The sequence below is a fragment of the Astyanax mexicanus genome, chromosome 21 (genome assembly GCF_023375975.1).
Source record: "Astyanax mexicanus isolate ESR-SI-001 chromosome 21, AstMex3_surface, whole genome shotgun sequence".
Lineage (NCBI taxonomy): Eukaryota > Metazoa > Chordata > Actinopteri > Characiformes > Acestrorhamphidae > Astyanax > Astyanax mexicanus.
The window spans coordinates 9,269,504-9,281,543 of record NC_064428.1 but is presented as its reverse complement, the minus strand read 5'-3'; the positions used below and the strand labels follow the sequence as shown (position 1 = coordinate 9,281,543).

Genomic DNA, 12,040 nt, shown 5'->3' with positions numbered 1-12,040 from the left:
TTAACAGCAGTTTAACAGCGGGTGGTCTTGTGCCGTTTTGGCTTGCGAAGGGGTGCCAGATTTCATGGTGGTCAGATTTCGGCAACGCACTACGGCGCACAGCGCCCCGTGGTCCACGGAATTACGTATTTTTACAGTGCTAGAGCTAGCCAAGAAATAACGACAGAAAACCCTGAGGAAACTGCAGAATTCTGTATGGGATTAGAATATGAGCGTGAGGGAGATAAAAAAAAAACCTGTTTTGTAGAGATACAGGAGATGAGGAATAAACTCATCTCAAAAAATTGAGAAGCAGTTGTAACTTTACCTGTAAGTAACTCATACACCCCACGCAGCAGGATAAACTGATAAATCTCATCATTTTGAGAAAACGTGGTTAATATACCGTCACCATATTTAAATACTGTGGTATACAGAAATACCGTCATACCGGCCAACCCTACTGCCAGGTATAGTTGAGTACAAAAAACTGATATGACATAGTAAAAAAAATAGTAATAACAAAATCTATAAAAATTGGTTCTGGCTTACCTCTCTAATGAGACACTATAAAATTGCGAGGGCAGAACATGACACTTAAATCTTTTGAGCTTAACAGAGGTAGTAGGCCATTTTGAAACAAAACAAAAACATTTACACTGTTTGACTTACCTCTCTCTTAGAAGACACAATACGATTGTAACCATTAAAATTAATGCTTTGTGAGTCTGTTTTTAAGTGCACTATACTCAGCTTCAGGCTGTTTATACAGGTTACCTTACCAGGAACATGGCCTCAGGTTATGAAATGTTTCAAGTGTCTTTCCACAGCCTTGATCTCACTTGCTTCCCCCACTTTCCATTTCCTCAGTGATCACTATTTGCCTAAATAAAAGCAAAACATATTAAAGACAAATGCTAAGTAACAGTAATTCACCAATATACTGTTGCAAGAAAATGTATGTGAACCCTTTTGGGATTACTTGAATTTCTGCATAAATTGGTAATTAAATGTGTTTTGATCTTCATTTAAGTCACAATAATAGACAAACACAGTCTGCTTAAACTTATACCACACAAAAAATATATATTTGCATGGTTTTATTGAACACATGTTAACATTCACAGTGAGGGGAAAAATGTAGGTGAACTAATGACTAATGACTTCTCTAAGAGCTAATTGAAGCCAGCCAACCTGGAGTCAAATCAATGTGATGAGATTGGATGTGTTGGTTAAAGCTGCCCTGCCCTATAAAAACACACATCAGTTTTGAGTTAAGAAGTATTGCTTGATGGGAATCCTGCCTCGCACAAAGAGCTTTCAATAATCCCATGTTCAAAAATTGTTGGCTTGCATGAAGCTGGAAAGGGTTACAAAAGTATCTCCAAAAGCTTTGATGTTCATGTGTCCACGGTAAGACAGTCTACAAATTGAGAAAGTTCAGCACTGTTGTTACTCTCTCGGTGTGGTCATCCTGTAAAGATGACTGCAAGAGCACAGCGCAGAATGATCAATGAGGTGAAGAAGAATCTTAGAGTGTCAGCTAAAGAAATCTCTGGCACATGCTAACAATTCTTCACAACATCCAGCTTCTAGCTAACTAGTTAAGCTAGCTAAAATAATTTTCCTTCATTATAGTTTACAGTAATCCTGCAATCCTAGTCTACAAGTCACAAAGACTATCACAAGCTGTATTTTATTAAATGGGTTTTATCTGTGTGTTTTGATTCAGATGAGTCTTTTTAACCAACTTCTCACAGTTTACATGTTTAGATCCGTTCCCTTTCTTCTAGGAAAATCGCTTTATATCCAGATCTGTTTTAACGTCAGCTCGCTGCACCCCGATGGTAAATCTCGAAAAAAAATAAAAAAAATAAAATCCTGCCCGGGGAGGGGGGTGGGTCTTCCCCACTCACCTCCGCGCGCAGCAAAACCAGCAAGCTGATTGGCTGTTTCTACTGAAAGGCGGAACTTGAGATTTCCCACACCGCGCTCAGTGGTGTCTCTCCTCGTTAATAGCACAGCTGAGCTGAGTGAAACGAGTCGTTCCTGGAGACGCCCCTGATCTGAGGTATCATTTTTGTGGGGGACAAATCCACCTGTTTCTACATGTCCCACCCATCCCCCCCGGTTCCTACGCCTATGCGCGCAAGCGCAGTGTTCCTTCCAGACCCGATTTGCATATATTAGACTTGCAAAGGGTTTTAAGCGTTATTGGAGGCCCTCCCCTGCAATACCAGCAGCAAACTATCGAAGCGCTGTGGAGCACAGCAGTTAACACACACAGTCTTGGTCAGAAATGTCATTTTTGGGCCAGAGCGGAAAATTCGTGAGGCACCTAGTAGGACTATCCCCACACTGCAAAAAAAAACAAATCTTAGCAAGTGAAACTGTCTAAATTTAAGGCAATAAATCTTATTTTCTTCTTTGATAAGACTTTTTGTCTTACTAAGCATTGTGTAAGTGTTAGATTATTTTGCTTATTTTAGGGATAATTATCTTAATCATTCTTACTTAGAATTTGTATCTTATGTTAAGTAATTTTGTACTCAAAATAAGCACAATCAAGCAGCAATCAAGATATTCTGATTATTGTGTCCAAAAACAGTAACTTTTTTGCTTGATTAAGGTGTTACTTCACTCATTCTTTTTTTAAGAAATCTTACTAAGAACATTTTGCTTACCCCATTGGCAGATTTTTTTTGCTTAATATACATATATTTGTCTTGATTTGCATATATTTTATCTAGTTTTTGCCAATGGAATTTTTGCAGTGCAACAACCTTTAAGGGGTCACACTTGTGGGGACCAAGTTTTCTGTGTGGAGTAGTGCTGTAGCAGTGTGTGTGTGTGTGTGTGTGAGAGGAGAAGCATAACCGCGGGAGTAAGTACTCTTACTGACAGGAGTCATCTGTAACTGTAAATAAAAAGAAAATATACAAGTCACCTTTGGTAGAAAAGGGCTAACAGTGGGGAACAGTCAGTTTTCCACTTTGTTAGTGCAGTGCTGGTACAGGGTCGTTTGCCTGTGTTCAGAAAATCAACAGGTCAGGTGCCACAGTCGTTCACCAGCACCAAAACGACTGCTCAGTGACACTGATGTAGAACAGTCAGAAAGTGACACTGACTATTTTTCTGCTTACGACTCTAAACCAGTAGTGCCGACTTAGAAACCAGTCCGGGCCAAAGTCGCTGGCTATCTGGGGTTATATAAAGCAATAATAATTAACTTCTTGTGTTGAGACATTGAACCACATTGACTTATCTCCATTCCAGTCTATAAATAATAATGAATAGGGCTGAATGGGAAGCATCATTCCAGCATTCATACCGTGCACTAGAACCTTAATAAAGTGTAATTTTAGTAGCAAAGTTCATATAAAATATGTAATGCAGTTTATTTATATTCGCAATAAGTATTTCAAACATCACACATGTATCTACCCAATTTAGTGAGTGTGGTGAGACTAGACAATCCCGATAAACCATACTTCCTGGAGTCTGAACAGAATAATGTAGCTTTATATAAACGGTATGGCAATTCACTAGATCAGCTGAACTCAGTCTATAGCGATGGGTTAAATGTGTAAATTTATCATGTTAAGTGTAAAATATGGCTGTTTGTGAGCTTAGCTTGCAGTAAATTGCTAAAAACTGAAATATACATTTTAGTCTGGGGCTTGTAGAAGCTTTTACTGATACTGTGTTCTTTTATTAATATTATTTCATGCTGTGCTTGTTTGGTGTTGAGGGCTAACAGTGCTACTCTGTAAACACGCTGTTTTATCAGCTGTAGACAAAGCCGTGAGCCCCGCACTGACTGCCCGCAAGCCGCGCAGCGCACCGACTGCCCGCAAGCCGCGCAGCGCACCGACTGCCCGCGAGCCCCGCACTGACCGCCTGCAAGCCCTGCACCGACCGCCTGCGAGCCCCGCACTACACCGACAGCCCGTGAGCCAACTGCCCCCAGGTGGAGGGTCTCTCTCGACCCGTGGCGCCGCAGCTTTTACCTACAAGCTGCTGAACTAACCACTCAGTAGTGTCCCCACAGCAGCGTTACACTCACACACTTCCCTGCCCCCATCATATTCAGACTTGGCGACCACCTACTCAGCTTAAAACACAAATAAACTGCTTCACTGTGGCACCGCTGCAGTATTTACCAATAGAGGGGAAGAAAAAACTCTTTATCAGAACATTAGATATCTAGTTAGCTAGTTAGCCCCGCTAGCTAACACTAAATAGCGTACCAGTCGTTTCATATTTGAAGGTTAACCCACCTAACTAACCATCCTAATCGTCTTTTACACTGTTAAAACAGGTAACAGATGTATAAGAAGTGAATGTTGTACTCACCTTTGTTGGTTCAGCGTGTTCAAAAAGAAGAAGGGCTAAAATTATCCTTCGTTTGTGAGCCGCTTCAACTGTTACCGAGACGCGCAAGCGCAGTGTTCCTTCCGGACCCGATTTGCATACATTAGACTTGCAAAGTGTGTTAAGCGGTATCGGGGGGCCCTCCACTGCAATACCAGCAGCAAACTATCGAAGCGCTGTGGAGCACAGCAGTTAACACACACAGTCTTGGTCAGAAATGTCATTTTTGGGCCAGAGCGGAAAATTCGTGAGGCACCTAGTAGGACTATCCCCACACTGCAAAAAAAAAACTAAATCTTAGCAAGTGAAATTGTCTAAATTTAAGGCAATAAATCTTATTTTCTTCTCTGATAAGACTTTTTGTCTTACTAAGCATTGTGTAAGTGTTAGATTATTTTGCTTATTTTAGGGATAATTATCTTAATCATTCTTACTTAGAATTTGTATCTTATTTTAAGTAATTTGAACTCAAAATAAGCACAATCAAGCAGCAATCAAGATATTCTGATTATTGTGTCCAAAAACAGTAACTATTTTGCTTGATTTAGGTGTTACTTCACTCATTTTGAGACTTTGCCATTGCTTTTTTTTAAGAAATCTTACTAAGAACATTTTGCTTACCCCATTGGCAGATTTTTTTTTTGCTTAATATACATATATTTGTCTTAATTTGCATATATTTTATCTAGTTTTTCCCAATGGAATTTTTTCAGTGCAACAACCTTTAAGGGGTCACCCTTGTGGGGACCAGGTTTTTTGTCAGGTTTGGGGGGTGCGCGACGGTTGGTTTTGGGGTCTAGGGATGCTGATTGTTCCGGCATGACCGCGGGAGTAAGTACTCTTACTGACAGGAGTCATCTGTAACTGTAAATAAAAAGAAAATATACAAGTCAGCTTTGGTAGAAAAGTGCTAACAGTGGGGAACAGTCAGTTTTCCACTTTGTTAGTGCAGTGCTGGTACAGGGTCGTTTGCCTGTGTTCAGAGAATCAACAGGTCAGGTGCTTCAGGACCAAAATAACTGCTCAGTGACACTGATGTAGAACAGTCAGAAAGTGACACTGGGCCAGCTGTGGGCCAGAAGTATTTTTCTGCTTACGACTCTAAACCAGCAGTGCCGACTTAGAAACGAGTCCGGGCCAAAGTCGCTGGCTATCTGGGGTTATATAAAGCAATAATAATTAACTTCTTGTGTTGAGACATTGAACCACATTGACTTATCTCCATTCCAGTCTATAAATAATAATGAATAGGGCTGAATGGGAAGCATCATTCCAGCATTCATACCGTGCACTAGAACCTCAATAAAGTGTAATTTTAGTAGCAAAGTTCATATAAAATAATATGTAATGCAGTTTATTTATATTCGCAATAAGTATTTCAAACATCACACATGTATCTACCCAATTTAGTGAGTGTGGTGAGACTAGACAATCCCGATAAACCATACTTCCTGGAGTCTGAACAGAATAATGTAGCTTTATATAAACTGTATGGCAATTCACTAGATCAGCTGAACTCAGTCTATAGCGATGGGTTAAATGTGTAAATTTATCATGTTAAGTGTAAAATATGGCTGTTTGTGAGCTTAGCTTGCAGTAAATTGCTAAAAACTGAAATATACATTTTAGTCTGGGGCTTGTAGAAGCTTTTACTGATACTGTGTTCTTTTATTAATATTATTTCATGCTGTGCTTGTTTGGTGGTGAGGGCTAACAGTGCTACTCTGTAAACACGCTCTTTTATCAGCTGTAGACAAAGAAGAAATGTCTTGTTTCAGTCGTGATTACAATAAAGTAAATATTTCATGCTAAAAGAGACAAATTGATGATGGTTGTAATTATTTTTGTGTGCTTTTTACTTTCTGATGGAAAAAATAGCTTACATGCAGGTGGATTTTCCACTATTTATGTAGTACATTTTAGTAGTAATAACAAAAGCTAGTGGAGCTTTAAATATAATTTATAGTGTAATTTACATCTACAGTATTGGAGACCCCTCATTTTTATCTCCTTTTAAGTAAATTTTTTGCCTCACCTTTGATATTGGATTTACTGTGTATGACTGGGATTGACTGACTCCTCTTATTGGTAGTAATAATAATAATAAGAATAATAAGAATAATAATTTTCACCCATATTAAGGAAACAGCAAAGCCACCATGAGATGAATAACAATAGCACCATGCAGACACCCTTTACCCCATTAGTTTAAACACAGTGTATTAACACTGTATTTCTGTGTTCTGTAACACACAAGTGAGCATGTGGCCCAACACACACAAACAGGTTAAAATACTAGAAAACCAGATAAATTAGTGCTAAGAAACAGCAGCACAGAATGCCAGCGGACAATTGGAGACCTCACACTCCGGTCAAATTTTTACAGCATTTTACAGTGTCTTTACTGAGGCGAGCTGAAAGTGTACTAAAACAAGTAGTACACTAAAACAAGTAGCACAGTGTTGGCCCAGAACCAGACTTTAAACACTGTAACTTGGTCTTTCATAGCTAGGTTAGCTCTGTGGTTCTGTTGCAGCACTGTCCTGCTAGTTTTAGTGTTTTCTTGCTGTAAAGGTGCTTGCACGCTGCACATGGAAGCCATGCTGCTGTCTGCTGACTCCCTTTGGATTCCATTGTTTCTTCAGCGTTAGAGAAGTTTGGCGCTGCTGCGGAGCAGTGCATCCACCTCTAAAACATGCCTCCACCGTGCAAACGCTTAACGCGGTAAGTATAACATGTAAAACACAATCATTCAGAGATAACAAGAGGAAGATCAGAATCAGAGCTTTATTCTGACGTTGAGAGACAGATACAGGTCTACTGATGCTGTAGCCGACTCAAAACACTTACAATGCAAAAGTGCTTACCTAAGTGAGGACTTGTTAGTTGATTAGTTGGATCAAGTGTGCTGTAGTTAAGCAATAAACCCTGCTGATGAACACTGTTATAGAACCAGGACTGAGAAACACTGGGCAGCTGATTCTCACTTTCTCTTCATAACTGCCTTTTACACACTGCTCAACATCACCAGACTGAACGTGTTATTCACCTCTTTAAATACTTTAATGATCTGTGAAGAAAGATAATAATCCAGATTGTGATACAACCAGAGCTTATAGGACAGCCAGTTTAATACCACTGCTAGCCTCCTTTTTCTGTGCTGCTGTGCTGTGATAACAGTTCAGTGAGCTGTAGCACTTGCTCACATTTAGCATTATTCTCATTAAGACTCTTAAACAATCTCATATTTCAGAGGATCCAGTGATGTTCATCTTAGACACGTAACTTCAAATATAGGCATATGAGGACTACAGAATGACAATTGAAATTTAAATAAATAAAATGAATAGTCAAATCAGATTTGTATCTAGAATCCAAAGGGTGTGCCTGTTTTCTGAAACCTATCTGTATCATACACAGGTGTTATATTTAATGATCTGAGTAATGCAGCTGAAGTGCTATTGATTTTTTATATTATTTAATATTTATAATTTAATTTTTTTCTGCATTAACACAAAAAGGGCGGTGTGAAAATTCACACAGAGCTTCTTCTTTTTTCTGTAAGCTCCATATAAACTGTATAGAAATCATATTAGAGACAGATATTTAACTTACCGGCTGAAATATAAAGCGCTGAGCTCTGAAATCTGCTCTCCTCTCTTTCTGATATGGTGTCCGTTAACAGCAGCTTTCAGTTTCCCTCTCTTTCATTAACCCTTTAGACTCCAGCAGAACTGAAGAACAGGAAACCTCTAGAGAGGAGAACACCCACTCCAGAATGTGTTCTGGGTTTGTTTCAGTACTGCAGATATTATTGGTAAAGTTCTATCTAGTAGCAGAGAAGCAGAGCACTTTGTTTTAATGAAATCTTGAAAATATTTTGTCATACATTTTGCTAAAACTTTTTAATGTGTTTTTTTTCTAGCTGTTTTAAGACATTGCTTACTAATTTGTATTTTTATTAAAAAAATAATATGCATGCATCATAAATGTATAGTTTATTATAATTGCTGTTATAAAAAACAACAATAATGGACTTATTGTGTTGATGTTAACTGGGACATTGAACCAGACGGTGACTTTTTTCTTATTTCCATTCCAGTCTATAAATAATAATGAATAGGGGTGAATGGCATCATTCCATGCCTTAGCAGCTCACTTACAGTGGCACACTTTGGAAGGTAAAAGGCTTGTTGGGCTCTGTCTGAATTCACTAGTGGGCTAGTGAATTGAGACAGGGCTGGGAAAAAACGCCCTTATAAGGAGACAATGAGCCCAAGAACAGGCGGAAAAACAAGAACGGGCGGAAACTTGAGTCACACTGAGCTCGAAAGAGAGACGGGTGGATTGTAAAGAAAAGCTTGCCAGAGAAGCATTTTATTATTATTTTCTTTTTCAGTATCGTTCATTATAGTTTAAACAACCTCATGGGTCAGATGTTTCATGCTTGCGGGTAGTGATGGGCAGATGAAGCCTCATTGGGTCTATGGCAGGGGTTCTCAACCTTTTCTACATAACGGCCCACCTGTTTATAACTTGAAAGCGCCAAGGCCCCCCTAAAAAATAAATAAATAAATAAATATATATATATATATATATATATATATATATATATATATATATAGAGAGAGAGAGAGAGAGAGAGAGAGAGAGAGAGTATAATAAACTCTTGCTACCGTAACTTTACCCTGAAACTGTGAGATTTAGGCTTTCCAAACATAGTACATGAACTTCTTACTGGAAACATGCTCTATTGTGCTTGCTATGTATTTTTACCTTTAAATATACACATAAGCAGGGACGTGCACAGGAATCTTGAAGGGCAGTTGCTCTAATTCAAATTCAAAATTCAAATTATGCAACAGGTGTAGTCAATCATAAGTTTAAGATTTTTAATCAACCTCACAGTGATCTATAGTTCTATAAATCCATTTTCAGCTTCTCCTCCGTGGCTGAAAGGCAGCTGTTCTGTATGTGAGAGGCTCGTGTGTGTATGTGCGTGTCTCTCTCACACACAGCTGAGCTGTTTTTGTCAGAGGGCGGGGCTGCGCTCGTGCAGCGGCTCTCTCTATGTAAATGAATGGGATGCGCTGTGCTGGTGGACGGGGAGAGAGTGCGTCTTTCTTGCGGGCGCTCCGCACTAACACTAAAATTTGATTTCAATAGTGTGCGGGCCGCGAGTTTGAAACCCCTGATTTAAAGGGCTCATGCCACTTCTGGTATACGTGTTTAGATGTGTCCTGATTAAATTTTCCTACACAGTCCAGTCTAAATCCACAAGGTTTAACTAGTATTTGATAATTTAGCTGTATTTAGTTATCAGTGGTCTCATCCATGTCATATTATCTTTTAAGTGATTTGCTGTTAAATAATAACTGTTAAATAATAATAATAACATGACTCTTGATCTCTTTTTGACAAGGTACTATCCATTGTTGTATTTTCTAGGATTATCTTGAATGTTACAAACTGTTTTTGGGCAAAACATATAATTTACATTTATTGTGATTCAATTGTAAGTTTCCTGAATTTATCCTCACAAACTGGTATGCTGAAGACTGTATTTTGATCCACTGTTTAATTGAGTTTTCTTTTGGCCTGGTCTATTAGTAATATAAGAAATCTGTCACTAGCCAAAAGCAGGGAGGGGTTTGTTTTATGGCCTTTGTCTAAGCAGCACTTTCCTTCCCGCCAAAGTTTGAAATTGCTCTTAGACCCATTAAAACACAGACACATAGGTAGCTCTTCCCTAAAAGGGCCACATAGCCAATGGGAGCTTCAAGGGCCAAAGCAGGTCCAGAGAGACACTCACAGTCCAGGAGTGAGTCAGTTCAGTTCAGTTAAGAGTTGAGAGAAGTTGGAGAAGGTGGATGGAAAAGTCCAGTTTAGTGAGCCAATGGCTCAGGTTAATTTTCAGGTCTGGTCCTGAGTAGAGGAGATGGAAGGATAGACAGAGAGTAACAGCAGTTAGCTTAGTTTAGTATTTTTAGCTCCGGTTATTGATAGTTTAGCACTCTTAGTATAACTCATTTAATCATCTTCAAGTATATGGTATTAGTTATTCTAGATTAAAATAACTAAGCTATTTTATGATCTACTGAGATCTTCTGCTCGCCAAGGTAGTTAATTCAGTAAACCAACTAGATCAACCGACGGATCACCAAAAAGGGTACTCCAGTCAAGCCAGCTCCAGGGAGGCTTTCTCTGTGCCGAGACTAGAAGCGGGTGTCGACCAGGTGTGCCGCTGGCCCACAGAGCACCATCTTTACCCTGCGGATGGGTTCACATTGGACCCGCTAGGGATGCTAGATATCAGGCGATCAAGAGGTTTAAACAGCGGATGGAACCGATGGGGAGCCCCTTTGTGGACGTCTCAGAGTAAGGCAGTTTGGGTGTTTCTTTCAGTAATTGGTGTTTTGGTTGGTCAAGCCTAGTTTGGTTATTGTCCTTAATTCTTTTCTTAGTATAGATTCATTTCTAGTTATTTGGTGAAAAGGATGAACTTGTAGGTCCTAAAATATCTTAATTATCTACATATTTTAGTGTTTTCATTTGATCGTTTTGATCTCATTACATTTAGACCCTTATTTAGAAATCCTCACTTATTAGCCACCACGGCTCCTGAGGTCATCACGGCTCCTGAGGAGATTTGAAGAGTTATTATCTTGGGCTAGGATGAAAATAAAACCCACTAAGTCTCGCAGCCTGTCGATCTGCAAGGGCAGACAAACGGCCTCAGTTTCTTTCCAAGTGGCAGGAGAAAGAATCCCGGTGCTCGCAGAACAATCGATTAGAAGCCTGGGCAGAGAATATTCAGTGGATCTTTCAGACAAACACATGGTGACGACAGTCACAGACCAACTAAAACAGGGCTTAAAGCAGATAGACCAGAGCTACCTTCCTGGAAAATACAAAGTCTGGTGCTATCAGACAACACTCTACCATCGTGTGATGTGGCCACTAAAGATGTCTGAAATAACAACAACAGTAGTCAGGAAGTTGGATGCCAAGGCGAATAGTTACATCCGAAAGTGGCTTGGGCTACCTCGATGCTTGTCCTATGCCTCTCTATTTGGAAGAAATGCACTGCAGCTGCCTCTGAGAAATATCACTACTGGTTACAGGCTTGAGAAGGCCAGGCTTGTCCTGGAACTCAGACAGTCAAGTGACCACCATGTCAGAAATGCTGGTGCCAGAATCCAGACAGGTAGAGCATGGAAAGCAGAAGTATGTGTGGACAGTGCCATCTCGAGACTGCAGCACCAAGAGCTTGTGGGAAGAACACAACAAGGAAGACAGGGCCTGGGCTAGGGAGAGTCACTAAAGCTGTGGTCTAAAGCATCGGTGAAGGAGAGGAAAAATCTGGTAGTCACAGAGGTGGCAAGGATGGAGGGAGAGAAGCTCTTGGTCAAGTCTATCGGCCAATGCCAGCAAGGCCAGTGGACAAAGTGGGAGGGCATTTTACCAAGATCTGTAAGTTGGAGTGACCTGTGGAGGATGCCTCAGGCAAGGGTGAGTTTTCTCATCCGAGCCACATATGACACCCTTCCTAGTCCAGCAAACCTGGCACGGTGGTATGGTACTGAAGAAAGGTGCAGCCTGTGCAGTACAGCCGTGGGAAATCTTCATCACATCCTAGCTGGCTGCCGGGTGGCCTTGGCCCAGGGTCGCTATAGGTGGAGGCATG

At 40.1% G+C, this 12,040-nt stretch overlaps 1 protein-coding gene across 1 annotated transcript in view; it reads right to left on the bottom strand.

Annotated features, from left to right (window-relative positions):
* Positions 1-8,031, bottom strand: part of LOC125785908 (uncharacterized) — a 65,075-nt gene extending 57,044 nt beyond the window's left edge. Inside the window, exon 1 of the mRNA XM_049470119.1 lies at positions 7,969-8,031. The gene's annotated coding sequence lies outside the window, so the exon portion shown is untranslated. The remainder of the gene's footprint in view (positions 1-7,968) is intronic.
* Between the last annotated feature and the right edge of the window lie 4,009 nt (positions 8,032-12,040).